Source organism: Primulina tabacum, chromosome 10 (genome assembly GCF_025594145.1).
Source record: "Primulina tabacum isolate GXHZ01 chromosome 10, ASM2559414v2, whole genome shotgun sequence".
NCBI lineage: Eukaryota > Viridiplantae > Streptophyta > Magnoliopsida > Lamiales > Gesneriaceae > Primulina > Primulina tabacum.
The window spans coordinates 16,026,233-16,046,190 of record NC_134559.1 but is presented as its reverse complement, the minus strand read 5'-3'; the positions used below and the strand labels follow the sequence as shown (position 1 = coordinate 16,046,190).

At 41.9% G+C, this 19,958-nt stretch overlaps 14 non-coding genes and 2 pseudogenes across 14 annotated transcripts; all 16 read right to left on the bottom strand.

Annotated features, from left to right (window-relative positions):
• Positions 1-3,873: 3,873 nt before the first annotated feature.
• LOC142507792 (5S ribosomal RNA) lies at positions 3,874-3,992 on the bottom strand. The gene has a single exon (XR_012806037.1). It is a non-coding gene; the product is annotated as a 5S ribosomal RNA (ribosomal RNA).
• A 2,330-nt stretch (positions 3,993-6,322) lies between these two features.
• LOC142510409 (5S ribosomal RNA) lies at positions 6,323-6,441 on the bottom strand. Its single transcript, XR_012808520.1, has one exon. It is a non-coding gene; the product is annotated as a 5S ribosomal RNA (ribosomal RNA).
• A 1,064-nt stretch (positions 6,442-7,505) lies between these two features.
• On the bottom strand, positions 7,506-7,624 carry LOC142510498 (5S ribosomal RNA). The gene has a single exon (XR_012808606.1). It is a non-coding gene; the product is annotated as a 5S ribosomal RNA (ribosomal RNA).
• Positions 7,625-8,306: 682 nt separating this feature from the next.
• On the bottom strand, positions 8,307-8,424 carry LOC142517170 (5S ribosomal RNA). Its single transcript, XR_012812931.1, has one exon. It is a non-coding gene; the product is annotated as a 5S ribosomal RNA (ribosomal RNA).
• A 1,303-nt stretch (positions 8,425-9,727) lies between these two features.
• On the bottom strand, positions 9,728-9,846 carry LOC142506966 (5S ribosomal RNA). The gene has a single exon (XR_012805235.1). It is a non-coding gene; the product is annotated as a 5S ribosomal RNA (ribosomal RNA).
• A 1,206-nt stretch (positions 9,847-11,052) lies between these two features.
• Positions 11,053-11,171, bottom strand: LOC142515934 (5S ribosomal RNA). The gene has a single exon (XR_012811754.1). It is a non-coding gene; the product is annotated as a 5S ribosomal RNA (ribosomal RNA).
• A 684-nt stretch (positions 11,172-11,855) lies between these two features.
• LOC142514587 (5S ribosomal RNA) lies at positions 11,856-11,973 on the bottom strand. Its single transcript, XR_012810475.1, has one exon. It is a non-coding gene; the product is annotated as a 5S ribosomal RNA (ribosomal RNA).
• A 508-nt stretch (positions 11,974-12,481) lies between these two features.
• On the bottom strand, positions 12,482-12,600 carry LOC142510490 (5S ribosomal RNA). The gene has a single exon (XR_012808599.1). It is a non-coding gene; the product is annotated as a 5S ribosomal RNA (ribosomal RNA).
• A 683-nt stretch (positions 12,601-13,283) lies between these two features.
• On the bottom strand, positions 13,284-13,402 carry LOC142515798 (5S ribosomal RNA). The gene has a single exon (XR_012811624.1). It is a non-coding gene; the product is annotated as a 5S ribosomal RNA (ribosomal RNA).
• A 681-nt stretch (positions 13,403-14,083) lies between these two features.
• On the bottom strand, positions 14,084-14,202 carry LOC142515771 (5S ribosomal RNA). The gene has a single exon (XR_012811598.1). It is a non-coding gene; the product is annotated as a 5S ribosomal RNA (ribosomal RNA).
• A 683-nt stretch (positions 14,203-14,885) lies between these two features.
• On the bottom strand, positions 14,886-15,004 carry LOC142506797 (5S ribosomal RNA). The gene has a single exon (XR_012805076.1). It is a non-coding gene; the product is annotated as a 5S ribosomal RNA (ribosomal RNA).
• A 684-nt stretch (positions 15,005-15,688) lies between these two features.
• LOC142512657 (5S ribosomal RNA) lies at positions 15,689-15,806 on the bottom strand (annotated as a pseudogene).
• Positions 15,807-17,141: 1,335 nt separating this feature from the next.
• LOC142506415 (5S ribosomal RNA) lies at positions 17,142-17,260 on the bottom strand. Its single transcript, XR_012804709.1, has one exon. It is a non-coding gene; the product is annotated as a 5S ribosomal RNA (ribosomal RNA).
• Positions 17,261-17,946: 686 nt separating this feature from the next.
• Positions 17,947-18,071, bottom strand: LOC142511272 (5S ribosomal RNA; annotated as a pseudogene).
• A 675-nt stretch (positions 18,072-18,746) lies between these two features.
• On the bottom strand, positions 18,747-18,864 carry LOC142516551 (5S ribosomal RNA). The gene has a single exon (XR_012812339.1). It is a non-coding gene; the product is annotated as a 5S ribosomal RNA (ribosomal RNA).
• Positions 18,865-19,549: 685 nt separating this feature from the next.
• Positions 19,550-19,668, bottom strand: LOC142516611 (5S ribosomal RNA). The gene has a single exon (XR_012812397.1). It is a non-coding gene; the product is annotated as a 5S ribosomal RNA (ribosomal RNA).
• Positions 19,669-19,958: the final 290 nt, after the last annotated feature.

Here is a 19,958-nt window from a genome sequence, read left to right as displayed (position 1 = left end):
AATAAATCATCATAAAGCGTAAATCATGTTAACATGCAGGTGATATGAGTAAAACATTGAAAACATTGAAATCATAAAAGCTTACAGACTTGAGGCTTGAAGACTGAGCTGCAGAAACTGGCGGTGGCACAACCCTATACATGGCCCTTGCTCTGATACCAACTGTAACGTCTCACTCATTTTTAAAATTCTACTGGACATTTTTTTTAAATAAAAGCTCGCATTTTCGAAATAACATTTAAAATAATCGTAATAATTTGACAGTAAAAAAATAACCAAACTCATCTACAATCATACGAAAACATAAACTAATAAAAATCTTAAAATCATCAACGTGTGAAAATATTCATTTCCTCCCAATCTCATAAATCGTAATGCGGAAAACATGTGGTCCTCGGGTCGTGTCATCGCACCAGGTCTGCCTACTCAGAGTTCGGCACCTATAGTCTCCTCAACATTTAGCTTACCTGCATCACACACGCCTAGTGAGTCTAAAGAATCTACACACCTATACCAGGAATAACAAGTACATATACATAGCACACAGCAGTGAAAAATATCATACTCAACATATCTTTCATGAACTTAAAAGCATAACATAAACGTGTATTGTAAAATCATAATGCCAACATACCTTTCATAAACTTTAAAACATGATATAAACATGTCGTATCAAATCATATCGTATTAAATCATGTCATCATAAACTTAAACATTTTCTTTTTAACTGAATTCAGTTTATTAGTTGTGACTTTCGTATCAGCTCTATCTTATCAGCTCTATCGATGGATCCATCTATAAAACCGTGGTACCCGGCGGCGGGGACATCAGCGACAGCATTACCCGTCCACTGAGCCTTGGCCTCAGCTCATCATATCTCATATCATGTCAATGGAAATACGATCGTCGGGCTCCCTCTGGGACCTTCTCCCGTAAACGGGCTCCCTCTAGGGCCTTTTCCCTCACGATATCTCCAATCCTATCATCGTATACATATACATCGTCAGTCACAACCAACTCCCATCCTTCAAAAACATCATGATATTCACCACTTAATAAAAACATGCATATACGTAATTTTTCCTTTAAACCAAGCATGCAACGTATATTTTCATAAAATATTAAAAATCGTGATCATGATGCATAAAACTTTAAAATATAGTAAATTTGTGCTCATGGCGCTGCCAGGACCAACATCTAACCCCGAGTGCAAAATGACCATTTTGCCCCTAGAAACCCAAAAATTACCATTTTGCCCTTAGACGTATGACATTTTCTTAATTCCATTGACTCTAACATGTCCCAAATAATTATTTAAGCCTACAAAAATTTTTCCATATTTTTATTTGGCTTAAATCGATGAATTTTAAATTAATTTTTAAACATAACATATTAACGCGCTTTAATCCCGAATTAAACCAAACCTTAGCATAAAATTCCCAAATTAAAAACTTAGACTTCTTATAATTATTTGACTTTAAATATAATTTTTCATAATTTAATTAAGCTTAAATCTAGCGTTTCAATTAATTCTGTAGTTAACGTTTCGTGTTGCGACTAAATCCCGGATTAAATCTAAAACTCATTATTTTGATCCGAAGCTTACCAAATTACTTAAAATATCCCAAAACATATTTAAAAGCATCCCTAGACGTAAACTCGAGCCCATTTTATAACTTAACCGAATTGTTTTAAAACTTGGACCGGTGTCCTGGTTTTAAGCCGAATCGACTCGAAACTTAACCGTATTTTTCCCAACTTTTTACCACACCTAATAAACACTTAAAAGGTCTTATAAACATCCATACCCGTCGCTTAAACCATTCGATCAGACCTTACAAGATGCTGGAAATCAGCCTCTTCCCCTTTCGCCTACCCTACTACACTACCTCCCTATTCTCGCGTCTTAGCCCAACACCGATGGAACCAGGCACGTCTCAGCCTTTCCTAGACCACCATAGGGCTCCCCTGAACCTACTGCACCCACGCCATCAGCCTCATGCATCAGGCGTAGATCACCCTATCGCTACACTCCCCACAACACCAATCGAACCCAACTCGTCCAACTCTTCCCTTGCGGCTTCTAGGACAAGACCAGCAGCGTTCGTGCATTTCCAGACCATGGTTCAGACCCACCAGAGTCTATTCAAGGTCTAGAGTCGCCCTTGCACCACCAGACTTCACCTACCCACCGATCTAGACAAAGAAAACGAGAAACCCCAAGCCGCTACACATCTCGGCCTTCAATCCAAACCTACCGAACCTTACACCAGCCTCATGACTCCACTAACCTGCTCTAAACAGTCCCTTAGCATCAACAAAACGGCAGCCTCCTTGCACAATTCAAGAAAATGTGAGACTTGAAACAAAAAGAATGCAATAAACACAAGAAAATCAAAGATCTTCCATAGACAAGCTTGGATCGAAACTTTTCATGCATGAACACCAAACTCAGTATATAAAACGTGTATGATGCAGAAGAATGATATAGAGCGTGCCTGGTGAAAATATTTCGCTAGAAAACCGAAGAACGAGCGTCGGTAATCAAGTCGGAGAATTTTATTACGCCTTGAATGGAAATGGCCGTGCTTTCAGCTGCTGGGATGTCTATGAAAATGTTGAGATGGGAGTGAGGGTGTCGGATGATTGGGGAGGGTAATGTTAGGTGTAGTGGGTCCATAGGGATTTATTAGGTAGTTAATTAAAATATAATAGGCCATAAGTTTCTAATTAAAGATTTAAAAAGGATTTTAAGCCCAACAAGCTTAAATGTAGTCTCATTAAGTCCAAACACACTCCCGAAAAATATTTCGTGATGAAAAGTTTCTGAAAATATTAGCCGAACCCTCAAAAAGTCCCCTGATTCGATAAAATTTGCTTACCGGGTAAAAATAAAATTCTGCAGATAAAAATACCCAATAAATCTCAATTCTTGAAAAACACCTTTAAAACATCTTGTATTAATTAATAGAACTTAATCGTGTAATAAAAATAATTTTCTTGAAAATTCTCCGGTCTCTGATCCTCGTTCAAGAGCGAAATGCAACTTAAAAACCTTAATGCATGAACTTATAAAATGTATGGAATAAATTCTACCATGCATGAATTATGCATAAAATGCATAAAAATAATTAAACACAATTTAATAAAATAAAAATACATTTTATGCTTTAAAATAATTTAATGAAATACCAAATAATTTAATAATTTGCATGCATGTGGTTTCTGTGGACTTTTCGATTTTCGGGACGTTACACGCGGCACTGCTCTCGCCCAATCAGAACCAAGAAGTTAAACGTTCTGGCGCGATGCCAGAGCTAGGATGGGTGACCTCCCTGGAAAGTACTCGTGTCGCGACCGTTTACGTAAATTATAGCTAAAACTGTTGAAATAATTGTTTTTAATAAGTTAACCATCTCCGGAGTAATCTGCGTCATACCCTTCCGCACAGAACCGGCTCACGACAACAAAAATCGCTAAATGATCCCAGAAAATTGAAAAAAAAATAAGAAGAAGAAGATAACGTATGTAAAGCTATTATTATGCCTAGGATACGATAAAATGGAACCGGAATCGAATTTTGGACTTCCTAAACGGATTTCTCGAGGAAACGAAAGCTTAACAGAAGCTGAAAATCGCAAATTAGAGGGTCTTAAAGAAGGAATTCGGCTAAAATCTCGCCAGCTCATTGCAGAGTAATCAGTCTCGTTCATTTGCCCGTTTACAATCAAATTAGGCTACAATTTTGTCCAAATCCGGCAGTGCCCGAGCTACGTTGATTTCACATGTCTTATCTGGTCCCGATCGAGATTCAGATGATTTGAGCCGAAAATCGTCTGTCAACAAGTAATCAAAAATAGAAAAACACAAAAAAGGGTGCAACACGAGGACTTCCTACAGGATCACCCACCCTATTACTGGTCTCGCCCAAACACGCTTAACTTCGGAGTTCTGATGGGATCCGGTGCATTAGTGCTGGTATGATCGCTCCCGACATTGAGTGGGATGTTTATTCTTATATCCCTCGAGTACGTGTGGCGCGGGTGGCGATGGACAACAAATAAATCCTTATATTATTTCGAAAATTTTGATTCAGCCCTTAAACGTTCGTAAATTGCCCTTAGGTCCCCAATCTTTTGAAATATTGCATTTTGGTCCCTTAAATTTCGATACTTGCATGTTGATTTTATACGTCGGGACGTAAATTTTATCGGTGTGGGTTTTTCAATAAAAAAATACGAATTTTTTGGCAACCCCGCTATTTAATTCCCAAACTATTTTTACCAAAACTTTACTAACATTTTATTTAATTCTAATTAAAGACTAATGGGCTTAATTAGGGGCTTAATAGGCCTAAAGCCTTGTTAGTGTTTAATTAAGTATATAATATGTACACCTTTCCCATAAACCTACGATTATTTCAAAAGCACACGGCCACAATTCTGAAAATACCTAGATTGCACGGCACACACATTCTTAAAAATTGAGGCAAACTTTCGAGCGTTGCCAAGGGAAAGTCTTAGCCAAGGTTCTTGCTCCGTTCTTCGTCGTCGTCAATGGTTTTTCGTGCGTAAATTATGCATAGGCTCACATATTCTTCCCTTCAAACCATCATCACATCATATTATATTTTTATGCATGAAAATTTTGGGAAACAAGTGACACTTTGAATTATTTTCGTTTTTATGCAATCCATGAAATTCCAAGCATGATTTTGATTCAAACTTTTGTCCTTTACATGTATATAAGAGCTGCCATGATATAGGTTATATTTAGGCATGATTTTACACGGGATTTAGAGTCCTAGATAATCACCTTAACACCACACACGAAATAGAACACAAGCTGTGCAGCAACCTTCTGTCATGGAGCAAAGGGGTTCGGTTTTATTGTTGCAGGGGCTAGGGCTTGGTTGGCTGGTTCCACGGGTTAACCAAGGTTGTGGGTGAGTTAGGGAGAGAGTCCTAGCCATGCTAGGACTCGCATTCAAGGGCTGGGAAGGAGTCCTAGCAAGCTATGACTCCCGCCCGAGAATCAAGGGGAATTGCGTGTAGGGTTCTGGGCTTGTTGCAGGCTGATGGGCGTGGTCCAGGGGGCCTGGGCTAGGTCAGGTCGAGTCCTTAGAGTCCTTAGGGAGTGCACAACAGGTTGGTTTGGTGGCTGGGTTCGTTGGTAGGGGCAGGGAAGCTTGATCAAGAGTCCTTGTCCAACAAGGATTTCTCGGCCAGCTTATGGTAGAGGAGTATGGGGCTCGTTTTTTTGGTTAGGGGTGTTTTACGTGGGATATATGGGTCCAGTAGGGTACTTTAGGATGTTGGTCAAGTTTTGGATCAACATGGTTCGGGGGTAACTCGTGAAAATCAAGAGATGGCTCGGGGTCGAAGATTTTGGGTCATTAGAGTTTTTAAAACTTGGGAAAATTGAAAAATGGTTCACGGGGGTCGAGTCGTGGTTCATAAGGGCTAAAATAATATAAAAAGACTAAATTCTCAACTGGTACCAACACTTAGGAATCTAGGTACTTAAGTCTGGAGGTCCTGGGTTCAAGTGTTAGGGAAGGAGAAAGAAACCACTTACCAGGGGTGAGATATTCTATGAGTGACGGTGCATTGCCCCACGCTGGACCATCCTAACGACCCATGACCAGTAGTGGTGCGTGGGTATGGGCAGAGGCCTTTGTTGGTTCAGCCTAATGGCCCATGATCATTACAGCACTGCTCTCGCCCAATCAGAACCATGAAGTTAAGCGTTCTGGCGCGATGGCAGAGCTAGGACGGGTGACCTCCCTCGGAAGTCCTCGTGTCGCGACCGTTTACGTAAATTATTGATAAAACAGTCGAAATAATTGTTTTTAATGAGTTAACCGTCTCCGGAGTAATCTGCGTCTTACCCTTCCGCACAGAACCGGCTCACGACAAAAAAAATTGCTAAATGTTCCCAGAAAATAGAAAAAAAATAGGAAAAAAAATTAGCGAATGTAAAGTTATTATTATGCCTGCGATACGATAAAATGGAATCGGAATCCAATTTCGGACTTCCTAAGCGGATTTCTCGAAGAAACGGAAGCTTAACAAAAGCGGAAAATCGCAAATTATAGGGTCTTAGAGAAGGAATTCGGCTAAAATCTTGCCAGCTCATTGCGGAGTAAAGAGTCTCGTTCGTTTTCCCGTTTACAATCAAATTAGGCTACAATTTTTTCCAAATCCGACAGAGCCCGAGCTACGTTGATTTCACATGTCTTATCTAGTGCCGATCGATATTCAGATGATTTGAGCCGAAAATCGTCTGTCAACAAGTAATCAAAAATAGAAAAACACGAAAAGGGGTGCAAAACGAGGACTTCCCAGGGGGTCACCCATCCTAGTACTGCCCTAGCACTAGCACACTTAACTTCGGAGTTCTGATGGAATCCAGTGCATTAGTGCTGGTATGATCGAACACGACATTGAGTGGGATGTTTATTCTTATATCCCTCTACTACGTGTGGCGCGGGCGGCAATGGACAACACGTGGCACTGCTCTCGCCCAATCAGAACCATGAAGTTATAGCTAAAACAGTCGAAATAATTGTTTTTAATGAGTTAACCGTCTCCGGAGTAATCTGCGTCATACCCTTCCGCACAGAACCGGCTCACAACAACAAAAATCGCTAAATGTTCCCAGAAAATAGAAAAAAAATAAGAAGAAGAAAATATCGAACGTAAAGCTATTATTATGCCTCGGATACGATAAAATGGAACCGGAATCGAATTTCGGACTTCCTAAACGGATTTCTCGAGGAAACAGAAGCTTAAAAGAAGCAGAAAATCACATATTAGAGGGTCTTAGAGAAGGAATTCGGATAAAATCTCGTCAGCTCATTGCAGAGTAATGAGTCTCGTTCGTTTGCCCGTTTACAATCAAATTAGCCAACAATTTTGTCCAAATCCGGCAGTGCCCGAGCTACGTTGATTTCACATGTCTTATCTGGTCCCGATCGAGATTCAGATGATTTGAGCCGAAAATCGTCTATGAACAAGTAATCAAAAATAGAAAAACACGAAAGGAGGTGCAACACGAGGACTTCCCAGGGGGTCGCCCATCCTGGGAAGTCCTCGTGTCGTGACCGTTTACGTAAATTATAGCTAAAACAGTCGAAATAATTTTTTTTATGAGTTAACCGTCTCCAGAGTTATCTGCGTGATACCTTTCCGCACCGAACCGGCTCACGACAACAAAAATCTATAAATGTTCCCAGAAAATAGAAAAAAAAATAAGAAGAAGAAAATAGCGAATTAGAGGGTCTTAGAGAAGGAATTCGGCTAAAATCTCGTCAGCTCATTGCTGAGTAACGAGTCTCGTTTGTTTTCCCGTTTACCATCAAATTAGCCTACAATTTTGTCCAAATCCGGCAGGGCCCGAGCTACGTTTATTTCACATATCTTATCAGGTCCCGATCGAGATTCAGATGATTTGAGCCGAAAATCATCTGTCAACAAGTAATTGAAAATAGAAAAACACGTAAATGGGTGCAACACGAGGACATCCCAAGGAATCACCCATCCTAGTACTGCTCTCGACCAAACACGCTTAACTTCGGAGTTCTAATGAGATCCGTTGCATTAGTGCTGGTATGATCGCACCCGACATTGAGTGGAATGTTTATTCTTATATCCCTCGAGTATGTGCGGCGTTGGCGGTGATGTACAACACGCGGCACTGCTCTCGCAAAATCAGAACCAAGAAGTTAAGCGTTTTGGCGCGATGGCAGAGCTAGGATGGGTGACTTTCCTAGGAAGTCCTCGTGTCGCGACCGTTTACGTAAATTATAGCTAAAACAGTCGAAATAATTGTTTTTAATGAGTTAACCGTCTCCGGAGTAATCTGCGTCATACCCTTCCGCACAGAACCGGCTCACGACAACTAAAATCGCTAAATGTTCCCAGAAAATAGAAAAAAAATAAGATGAAGAAAAGAGCGAATGTAAAGCTTATATTATGCCTGGGATACGATAAAATGGAACCGGAATCGAATTTCGGACTTCCTAAGCGGATTTCTCGAGGAAACGGAAGCTCAACAGAAGCGGAAAATCGCAAATTAGAGTGTCTTAGAGAAGGAATTCGGCTAAAATCTCGCCAGCTCATTGTAGAGCAATGAGTCTCGTTGTTTGCCCGTTTACAATCAAATTAGGCTACAATTTTGTCCAAATCTGGCTGTGCACGAGCTATGTTGATTTCTCATGGCTAATCTGGTCCCGATCGAGATTCTGATGATTTGAGCCGAAAATCGTCTGTCAATAAGTAATCAAAAATAGAAAAACACGAAAAGAGGTGCAACACGAGGACTTCCCAGGGGTCACCCATCCTAGTACAGCTCTCGCCCAAGCACGCTTAACTTCGGAGTTCTAATGGGATCCGGTGCATTAGTGCTGGTATGATCGAACCCGACATTGAGTGGGACGTTTATTCTTATATCCCTCGAGTACGTGTGGCGCGGGCGGCGATGGAGAACACGCGGCACTGCTCTCACCCAATCAGAACCATGAAGTTAAGCATTCTGGCGTGATGGCAGAGCTAGGATGGGTGACCTCCCTGAGAAGTCAGCGTGTCGCGACCGTTTACGTAAATTATGGCTAAAACAGTCGAAATAATTGTTTTTAATGAGTTAACCATCTCCGAAGTAATCTGCGTCATACCCTTCCGAACAGAACCGGGTCATGAGAACAAAAATCGCTAAATGTTCCCAGAAAATAGAAAAAAAAATAAAAAGAAGAAAATAGCGAATGTAAAGATATTATTATGCCTGTGATGCGATAAAATGGAACCGGAATCGAATTTCGAACTTCCTAAGCGGATTTCTCGAGGAAACGGAAGCTTAACAGATGCGGAAAATCGCAAATTAGAGTGTCTTAGAGAAGGAATTCAGCTAAATTCTCGCCAGCTCATAACGGAGTAATGAGTCTCGTTCGTTTGACCGTTTACAATCAAATTAGGCTACAATTTTGTCCAAATCTGACAGTGCTTGAGCTACGTTGATTTCACATGTCATATCTGGTCTCGATCGTGATTCAGATGATTTGAGCCGAAAATCGTCTGTCAACAAGTAATCAGAAATAGAAAAACACGAAAAGGGGTGCAACACAAGGACTTGTGGCGCGAGCGGCGATGGACAACACGCGGCACTGCTCTCGCCCAATCATAACCATGAAGTTAAGCGTTCTGGTGCGATGGCAGAGCTAGGATGGGTGACCTCCCTGGGAAGCCCTTGTGTCGCGACCGTTTACGTAAATTATGGCTAAAACAGTCGAAATAATTGTTTTTAATGAGTTAACTGTCTTCGGAGTAATCTGCGTCATACCCTTCCGCACAGACCGGCTCACGACAACAAAAATCACTAAATGTTTCTAGAAAATAGAAAAAAAAATAAAAAGAAGAAAATAGCGAATGTAAAGCTATTATTATACCAAGGAAACGATAAAATGGAACCGTAATCGAATTTCGGACTTCCTAAGCGGATTTCTTGAGAAAACGGAAGCTTAACATAAGCAGAAAATCGCAAATTAGAAGGTCTTAGAGAAGGAATTCGGCTAAGACCGTTTACAATCAAATTAGGCTACAATTTTGTCCAAATCCGGCAGTGCCCTAGATATGTTGATTTCACATATCTTATTTTGTCCCGATCGAGATTCATATGATTTGAGCAGAAAATCGTATGTCAACAAGTAATTAAAAATAGAAAAACACGAAAATGGGTGCAACACGAGGACTTCACAAGGGGTCACCCATCCTAGTGCTGGTCTCACCCAAGCACGCTTAACTTCGGAGTTCTAATGGGATCCGGTGCATTAGTGCTGGAATGATCGCACCCGTCATTGAGTCGGATGTTTATTCTTATATCCCTCGAGTATGTGTGGCGCGATCGGCGATGGTCAACACACGTCACTGCTCTCGCCCAATAAAAATCATGAAGTTAAGCGTTCTGGCGCAATGGATGAGCTAGGATGGGTGACCTCCCTGGGCAGTCCTCGTGTCGCGACCGTTTACGTAAATTATAGTAAAATAGTCGAAATAATTGTTTTTAATGAGTTAACCGTCTCCGTTGTAATCTACGTCATACCATTCCGACAGAACCAGCTCACGACAACAAAAATCGCTAAATGTTCCCAGAAAATAGAAAAAAAATAAGAAGAAGAAAATATCGAACGTAAAGCTATTATTATGCCTCGGATACGATAAAATGGAACCGGAATCGAATTTCGGAATTCCTAAACGGATTTCTCGAGGAAACGGAAGCTTAAAAGAAGCAGAAAATCACATATTAGAGGGTCTTAGAGAAGGAATTCGGATAAAATCTCGTCAGCTCATTGCAGAGTAATGAGTCTCGTTTGTTTGCCCGTTTACAATCAAATTAGCCAACAATTTAGTCCAAATCCGGCAGTGCCCGAGCTACGTTGATTTCACATGTCTTATCTGGTCCCGATCGAGATTCAGATGATTTGAGCCGAAAATCGTCTGTGAACAAGTAATCAAAAATAGAAAAACACGAAAAGAGGTGCAACACGAGGACTTCCCAGGGGGTCGCCCATCCTGGGAAGTCCTCGTGTCGTGACCTTTTACGTAAATTATAGCTAAAACAGTCGAAATAATTTTTTTTTATGAGTTAACCGTCTCTAGAGTTATCTGCGTGATACCTTTCCGCACCGAACCGGCTCACGACAACAAAAATCTATAAATGTTCCCAGAAAATAGAAAAAAAATAAGAAGAAGAAAATAGCGAATGTAAAGCTATTATTTTGCCTGGGATACGATAAAACAGAACTGGAATCGAATTTCAAACTTCCTAAACATATTTATTGAGGAAACGGAAGCTTAACAGAAGCGGAAAATCGCAAATTAGAGGGTCTTAGAGAAGGAATTCGGCTAAAATCTCGTCAGCTCATTGCTGAGTAACGAGTCTCGTTTGTTTGCACGTTTACCATAAAATTAGCCTACAATTTTGTCTCAATCGAGATTCAGATGATTTGAGCCGAAAATCATCTGTCAACAAGTAATCGAAAATAGAAAAACACGTAAATGGGTGCAACACGAGGACATCCCAAGGGGTCACCCATCCTAGTACTGCTCTCGACCAAACACGCTTAACTTCGGAGTTCTGATGGGATCCGGTGCATTAGTGCTGGTATGATCGCACCCGACATTGAGTGGAATGTTTATTCTTATATCCCTCGAGTACGTGCGGCGTTGGCGGTGATGTACAACACGCGGCACTGCTCTCGCAAAATCAGAACCAAGAAGTTAAGCGTTTTGGCGCGATGGCAGAGCTAGGATGGGTGACTTTCCTGGGAAGTCCTCGTGTCGCGACTGTTTACGTAAATTATAGCTAAAACAGTCGAAATAATTGTTTTTAATGAGTTAACCGTCTCCGGAGTAATCTGCGTCATACCCTTTCGCAATGAACCGGCTCACGACAACAAAAATCGCTAAATGTTCCCAGAAAATAGAAAAAAAAATAAGATGAAGAAAATAGCGAATATAAACCTATTATTATGCCTGGGATACGATAAAATGGAACCGAAATCGAATTTCGAACTTCCTAAGCGGATTTCTCGAGGAAACGGAAGCTCAAAAGAAGCGGAAAATCGCAAATTAGAGTGTCTTAAAGAAGGAATTCGGCTAAAATCTCGCACGCTCATTGCAGAGCAATGAGTCTCGTTCGTTTGCCCGTTTACAATCAAATTAGGCTACAATTTTGTCCAAATCTGGCAGTGTCCGAGCTACGTTGATTTCACATGGCTTATCTGGTCCCGATCGAGATTCAGATGATTTGAGCCGAAAATCGTCTGTCAATAAGTAATCAAAAATAGAAAAACACGAAGAGGGGTGCAACACGAGGACTTCCCAGGGGTCACCCATCCTAGTACTGCTCTCGCCCAAGCACGCTTAACTTCGAAGTTCTGATGGGATCCGGTGCATTAGTGCTGGTATGAACGCACCCAACATTGAGTGGGATGTTTATTCTTATATCCCACGAGTACGTGTGAAGCGGGCGGCGATTGACAATAGAACCATGAAGTTAAGCTTTCTGGCGCGATGGCAGAGCTAGGATGGGTGACCTCCCTGGGAAGTCCTCGTGTCGCGACCGTTTACGTAAATTATGGATAAAACAGTCGAAATAATTTTTTTAATGAGTTAGCCGTCTCCGGAGTAATCTGCGCCATACCCTTCCGCATAGAACCATTTCACGACAACAAAAATCGTTAAATGTTCGCAGAAAACTGAAAAAAATAAGAAGAAGAAAATAGCGAATGTAAAGCTATTATTATGCCTAAGATACGATAAAATGGAACCGGAATCGAATTTCGGACTTTCTAAACGGATTTCTAGAGAAACAAAAGCTTAACAGAAGCTGAAAATCGCAAATTAAAAGCTCTCGATCGAGATTCAGATGATTTGAGCCGAAAATCGTCAGTCAACAGGTAATCAAAAATAGAAAAACACGAAAAGGGGTGCAACACGAGGACTTCCCAGGGGGTCACCCATCCTAGTACAGCTCTCGCCCAAGCACGCTTAACTTCGAAGTTCTAATGGGATCCGGTGCATCAGTACTGATATAATTTTATCCGACATTGAGTGGGACGTTTAATCTTATATCCCTCGAGTACGTGTGGCGCGGGCGGCGATGGACAACACGCGGCACTGCTCTCGCCCAATCAGAACCATGAAGTTAAGCATTCTAGCGTGATGGCAGAGCTAGGATGGGTGACCTCCCTGGGAAGTCCCCGTGTCACGACCGTTTACGTAAATTATGGCTAAAACAGTCGAAATAATTGTTTTTAATGAGTTAACCATCTCCGAAGTAATCTGCGTCATACCCTTCCGCACAGAACCGGCTCATGAGAACAAAAATCGCTAAATGTTCCCAGAAAATAGAAAAAAAATAAAAAGAAGAAAATAGCGAATGTAAAGCTATTATTATGCCTGTGATGCGATAAAATGGAACAGGAATCGAATTTCGGACTTCCTAAGCGGATTTCTCGAGGAAACGGAAGCTTAACAGAAGCGGAAAATCGTAAATTAGAGGGTCTTAGAAAAAAAATTTGGCTAAAATCTCGCCAGCTCATTGCGGAGTACTGAGCCTCGTTCGTTTGCCCATTTACAATCAAATTATGCTACAATTTTGTCCAAATCCAGCAGTGCCCGAGCTACGTATATTTCACATGTCTTATCTGGTCCCGATCGAGATTCAGATAATTTTAGTAGAAAATTGTCTGTCAACATGCAATCAAAAATAGAAAAACATGAAAAGGGGTGCAACACGAGGACTTCCCAGGGGGTCACCCATCCTAGTACAGCTCTCGTCCAAGCACGCTTAACTTCGGAGTTCTGATGGGATCCGGTGCATTAGTGCTGGTAAGATCGAACCCGACATTGAGTGGGACGTTTATTCTTATATCCCTCGAGTACGTGTGGAGCTGGCGGCGATGGACAACACGCGGCACTGCTCTCGCCCAATCAGAATCATGAATTTAAGCATTCTGGCTCGATGAAAGAGCTAGGATGGGTGACCTCCCTTGGAAATACTTGTGTCGCGACCGTTTACATAATTATAGCTAAAACAGTCGAAATAATTGTTTTTAATGAGTTTACCGTCTCCGGAGTAATCTGCGTCATACCTTTCCGCACAGAACCGGCTCACGACAACAAAAATCGCTAAATGTTCCCCGAAAATAGAAAAAAAATAAGAAGAAGAAAATAGCGAATGTAAAGCTATTATTATGCCTGGGATACGATAAAATGGAACCGGAATCGAATTTCGGACTTCCTAAGCGGATTTCTCGAGAAACAAAAGCTTAACAGAAGCGGAAAATCGCAAATTAGAGGGTCTTAGAGAAGTAATTCGGCTAAAATCTCGCCAGCTCATTGCGGAGTAATGAGTCTCGTTCGTTTGCCCGTTTACAATAAAATTAGGCTACAATTTTGTCCAAATCCGGCAGTGCCCGAGCTACGTTGATTTCACATGTCTTATCTGGTCCCGATCGAGATTCAGAATATTTGAGCCGAAAATCGTTTGTCAACAAGTAATCAAAAATAGAAAAACACGAAAAGGGGTGCAACATGAGGACTTCCCAGGGGGTCACCCATCCTAGTACTGCTCTCGCCCAAGCACTCTTAACTTCGGAGTCCTGATGGGATCCGGTGCATTAGTTCTGGTATGATCGCACCAGACATTGAGTGGGATGTTTATTCTTATATCCCTCGAGTACGTGTGGCGCGGGCGGCGATGGACAACACGCGGCATTTCTCTTGCCCAATCAAAACCAAGAAGTTAAGCGTTCTTGCGCGATGGCAGAGCTAGGATGGGTGACCTCCCTGGGAAATCCTCGTGTCTCGACCGTTTACGTAAATTATAGCTAAAAAAGTCGAAATAATTGTTTTTAATGAGTTAATCGTCTCCGGAGTAATCTGCGTCATACCCTTCCGCACAGAACCGACTCACGACAACAAAAATTGGTAAATGTTCCCAAAAAATTGAAAAAAAAAATAAGAAGAAAAAAATAGCGAATGTAAAGCTATTATTATGCCGGGGATACGATAAAATGGAACCAAAATCGAATTTCGGACTTCCTAAACGGATTTCTCGTGTAAACGGAAGCTTAACAGAAGCGGAAAATCTCAAATTAGAGGGTTTTAGAGAAGGAATTTGGCTAAATCTCGCCAGCTCTTTGCGGAGTAATGAGTCTCGTTCGTTTGCCCGTTTACAATCAAATTAGGCTACAATTTTGTCCAAATCCGGCAGTGCCCTTGCTACATTGATTTCACATGTCTTATCTGGTCCCGATATAGATTCAGATGATTTAGCAGAAAATTGTCTGTCAACATGTAATCAAAAATAGAAAAACACGAAAAGGGGTGCAACACGAGGACTTCCCAGGGGGTCATCCATCCTAGTACTGCTCTCGCCCAAGCACGCTTAACTTCGGAGTTCTGATGGGATCCGTTCCATTAGAGCTGGTATGATCGCACCTGACATTGAGTGGGATGTTTATTCTTATATCCATCGAGTACGTGTGGCGCGGGCAGCGATGGACAACACGCGGCACTGCTCTCGCCATATCAGAACCATGAAGTTAAGCGTTCTGGCGCGATGGCAGAGCAAGGATGGGTGACCTCCCTGGGAAGTCCTCGTGTTGCGATCGTTTACGTAAATTATGGATAAAACAGTCGAAATAATTGTTTTTAATGAGTTAACAGTCTTCGAAGTAATCTGCGTCAAACCCTTCCGCACAGAACCGGCTCACGACAACAAAAATCGCTAAATGTTCCCAGAAAATAGAAAAAAAAATAAGAATAAGAAAATAGCGAATGTAAAGCTATTATTATGCCTGGGATACGATAAAATGAAACCGGAATCGAATTTCGGACTTCCTAAGCGGATTTCTCGAGGAAACGGAACCTTAACAGAAGCGTAAAATCGCAAATTTGAGGGTCTTAGAGAAGGAATTCGGCTAAAATCTCTCCAGCTCATTGCGGAGTAATGAGTCTCGTTCGTTTGCCCGTTTACCATCAAATTTAGCTACAATTTTGTCCAAATACGGCAAAGCCCGAGCTAGGTTGATTTCAATTGACTTATCTTGTCCCGATCGAGATTCAGATGATTTGAGCCGAAAATCGTCTGTAACCAAGTAATCAAAAATAGAAAAACACCAAAAGCTGTGCAACACGAAGACTTCCCAGGGGTCAGCCATACTAGTACTGCTCTCGCCCAAGCACGCTTAACTTCAGAGTCCTGATGGGATCTAGTGCATTAGTTCTTTTATGATCGCACCCGACATTGAGTGGGATGTTTATTCTTAAATCCATCGAGTACATGTGGCGCGGGCGGCGATGGACAACACGCGGCACTGCTCTCGCCCAATTAGAACCATGAAGTTAAGCGTTCTTGCTCGATGACAGAGCTAGGATGGGTGACCTCCCTGGGAATTCCTCGTGTCGCGACCGTTTACGTAAATTATAGCTAAAACAATCGAAATAATTGTTTTTAATGAGTTAACCGTTTCCGGAGTAATCTGCGTCATACCCTTCCGCACAGAACCGGCTCACGACAACAAAAATCGCTAAATGTTCCCAGAAAATAGAAAAAAAATAAGATGAAGAAAAGAGCGAATGTAAAGCTTATATTATGCCTGGGATACGATAAAATGGAACCGGAATCAAATTTTGGACTTTCTAAATGGATTTCTCGAAGAAACAGAAGCTTAACAGAAGCGGAAAATCGCAAATTCGAGGGTCTTAGAAAAAGAATTCGGCTAAAATCTCGCCAGCTCATTGCGGAGTAATGAGTCTCGTTCGTTTGCCCGTTTACAATCAAATTTAGCTACAATTTTGTCCAAACACGGCAATGCCCGAGCTAGGTTGATTTCACATGACTTATCTTGTCCCGATCGAGATTCAGATGATTTGAGCCGAAAATCGTCTGTCAACAAGTAATCAAAAATAGAAAAACACCAAAAGGGGTGCAACACGAAGACTTCCCAGGGGGTCACCCATACCAGTACTGCTCTCGCCCAAGCACGCTTAACTTCAGAGTTAAGCGTTCTGGCGCGATGGCAGAGCTAGGATGGGTGACCTCCCTGGCAGTCCTCGTGTCGCGACCGTTTACATAAATTTTGATTAAAACAGTCGAAATAATTGTTTTTAATGAGTTAACCGTCTCCGGAGTAATCTGCGTCATACCCTTCCGCACAGAACCGGCTCACGACAATAAAAATCTCTAATGTTCCCAGAAAATAAAAAAATAAGAAAAAGAAAATAGCGAATGTAAAGCTATTTTTATGCTTGTGATACGATAAAATGGAACCGGAATCTAATTTTTGACTTCCTAAATGGATTTCTCGAGGAAACAGAAGTTTAACAGAAGCGGAAAATCGCAAATTAGAGGGTCTTAGAAAAAGAATTCGGCTAAAATCTCGCCAGCTCATTGCGGAGTAATGAGTCTCTTTCGTTTGCCCGTTTACAATCAAATTATGCTACAATTTTGTCCAAATCCGGCAATGCCCGAGCTAGGTTGATTTCACAAGACTTATCTTGTCCCGATCGAGATTCAGATGATTTGAGCCGAAAATCGTCTGTCAACAAGTAATCAAAAATAGAAAAAAACGAAAAGGGGTGCAACACGAGGACTTCTCAGGGGGTCACCCATTCTAGTGCTGCTCTCGCCCAAGCACCCTTAACTTCGGAGTTCTCATGGGATCCGGTGCATTATTGCTGGTATGATCACACCCGACATTTAGTGGGATGTTTATTCTTATATCCCTCGAGTACATGTTGCGCGGGCGGCGATGGACAACACGCGGAACTGCTCTCGTCCAATCAAAACCATGAAGTTATGCGTTCTGGCGTGATGGCAGAGCTAGGATGGGTGACCTCCCTGGGAAAATTCTCGTGTCGCGACCGTGTACGTAAATTATATCTAAAACAGTCGAAATAATTGTTTTTAATGAGTTAACCGTCTCTGGAGTAATCTGCGTCATACCTTTCCGCACAGAACCGGCTCACGACAACAAAAATCGCTAATGTTCCAAGAAAATATAAAAAAAAATAAGATGAAGAAAAGAGCGAATGTAAAGCTATTATTATGCTTGGGATACGATAAAATGGAACCGGAATCGAATTTCTGACTTCCTAAACGGATTTCTCGAGGAAAAACGGAAGCTTAACCGAAGCGGAAAATTGCAAATTAGAGGGTCTTAGAGAAGGAATTCGGCTAAAATCTCGCCAGCTCATTGCGAAGTAATGAGAATCGTTCGTTTGCCTGTTTACAATCAAATTAGGCAACAATTTTGTCCAAATCCGGCAGTGCCCGAGCTACGTTGATTTCACATGTCTTATCTGGTCACGATCGAGATTCGGATGATTTGAGCCGAAAATCGTCTGTCAACAGGTAATCAAAAATAGAAAAACACGAAAAGGGGTGCAACACGGGGACTTCCCAAGGGGTCGGGGTCACTCATCCTAGTACTGGTCTCGCCCAAGAACGCTTAACTTTGGAGTTCAGATGGGATCCGTTGCTTTAGTGCTGGTATGATCGCACCCGACATTGAGTGGGATGTTTATTTTTATATCCCTCGAGTACGTGTGGGGCGATGGACAACACGCGGCACTGCTCTCGCCCAATCAGAAATATGAAGTTAAGCGTTCTGGCGCGATGGCAGAGTTAGGATGGGTGACCTCCCTGGGAAGTCCTAGTGTCGCGACAGTTTACGTAAATTATGGATAAAACAGTCGAAATAATTTCTTTTAATGAGTTAACCGTCTCCGGAGTAATTTTTGTTATACCCTTCTACACAGAACCGGCTCACGACAACAAAAATCGCTAAATGTTCCCAGAAAATAGAAAAAAATAAGAAGAAGAAAATAGCAAATGTAAAGCTATTATTATACCTGGGATACGATAAAATGGAACCGAAATCGAATTTCGAACTTCCTAAACGGATTTCTCGAGGAAACGGAAGCTTAACAGAAGCGGAAAATCGCAAATTAAAGGGTCTTGGAGAAGGAATTCGGCTAAAATCTCGCCAGCTCATTGCGAAGTAATGAGTCTCGTTCGTTTGCCCGTTTACAATAAAATTAGCCTACAATTTTTTCCAAATCCGACAGTGCCCGAGCTACGTTGATTTTACATCACTTATCTGGCCCCGATCGAGATTCAGATGATTTGAGCCGAGAATCGTCTCTCAACAAATAATCAAAAATAGAAAAACATGAAAAGGGGTGCAACACGAGGACTTCCCAGGGGGTCACCCATCCTAGTACTACTCTCCCCAAGCACGCTTAACTTCTGAGTTCTGATGGGATCAGGTGCATTAGTGCTGTTATGATCGCACCCGACATTGTGTGGGATGTTTATTGTTATATCTCTCGAGTACGTGTGGCGCGGGCGGCGATGGACAACACGCGGCACTGCTCTCGCCCAATCAGAACCATGAAGTTAAGCGTTCTGGCGCGAGGGCAGAGCTAGGACGGGTGACATCCCTAGGAAGTCCTCGTGTCGCGATCGTTTTCGTAAATTATGGATAAAACAGTCGAAATAATTGTTTTTAACGAGTTAACCGTTTCCGGAGTAATCGGCATCATACCCTTCCGCACAGAACCGGCTCACGACAAAAAAAATCGCTAAATGTTCCCAGAAAATAGAAAAAAAAAATAAGAAGAAGTAAATAGCGAATGTAAGGCTATTATTATGCCTGGGATACGATAAAATGGATCCAGAATCGAATTTCGGACTTCCTAAGCGGATTTCTCGAGGAAACAGAAGCTTAACAGAAGCGGAAAATCTCAAATTAGAGGGTCTTAGAAAAATAATTCGGCTAAAATCTCGCAAGCTCATTGCGGAGTAATGAGTTTCGTTCGTTTGCCCGTTTACAATCAAATTAGGCTACAATTTTGTCTAAATCCGGCAGTGCCCGAGCTACGTTGATTTCACATGTCTTATCTGGTTCCGATCGAGATTCAGATGATTTGAGCCGAAAATCGTCTGTCAACAAGTAATCAAAGATAGAAAAACACGAGAAGAGTTGCAACATGAGGACTTCCAAGAGGGTCACCCATCCCAGTACTGCTCTCGCCCAAGCACGCTTAACTTCGGAGTTCTAATGGGATCCGGTGCATTAGTGCTGGTATGATCGCACCCGACATTGAGTGGGATGTTTATTCTTATATCCTTCGAGTACGTGTGGCGCGGGCGCCGATGGACAACACGCGGCACTGCTCTCGCCCAATCAGAACCATGAAGTTAAGCGTTCTGGCTTGATGGCAGAGCTAAGATGGGTGACCTAGTTGGGAAGTCCTCGTGTCGCGACCGTTTACATAAATTATAGCTAAAACAGTCGAAATAATTGTTTTTAGTGAGTAAACCGTCTCCTGAGTAATCTACGTCATACCCTTCCGCACATAACCGGCTCACTACAACAAAAATCGCTA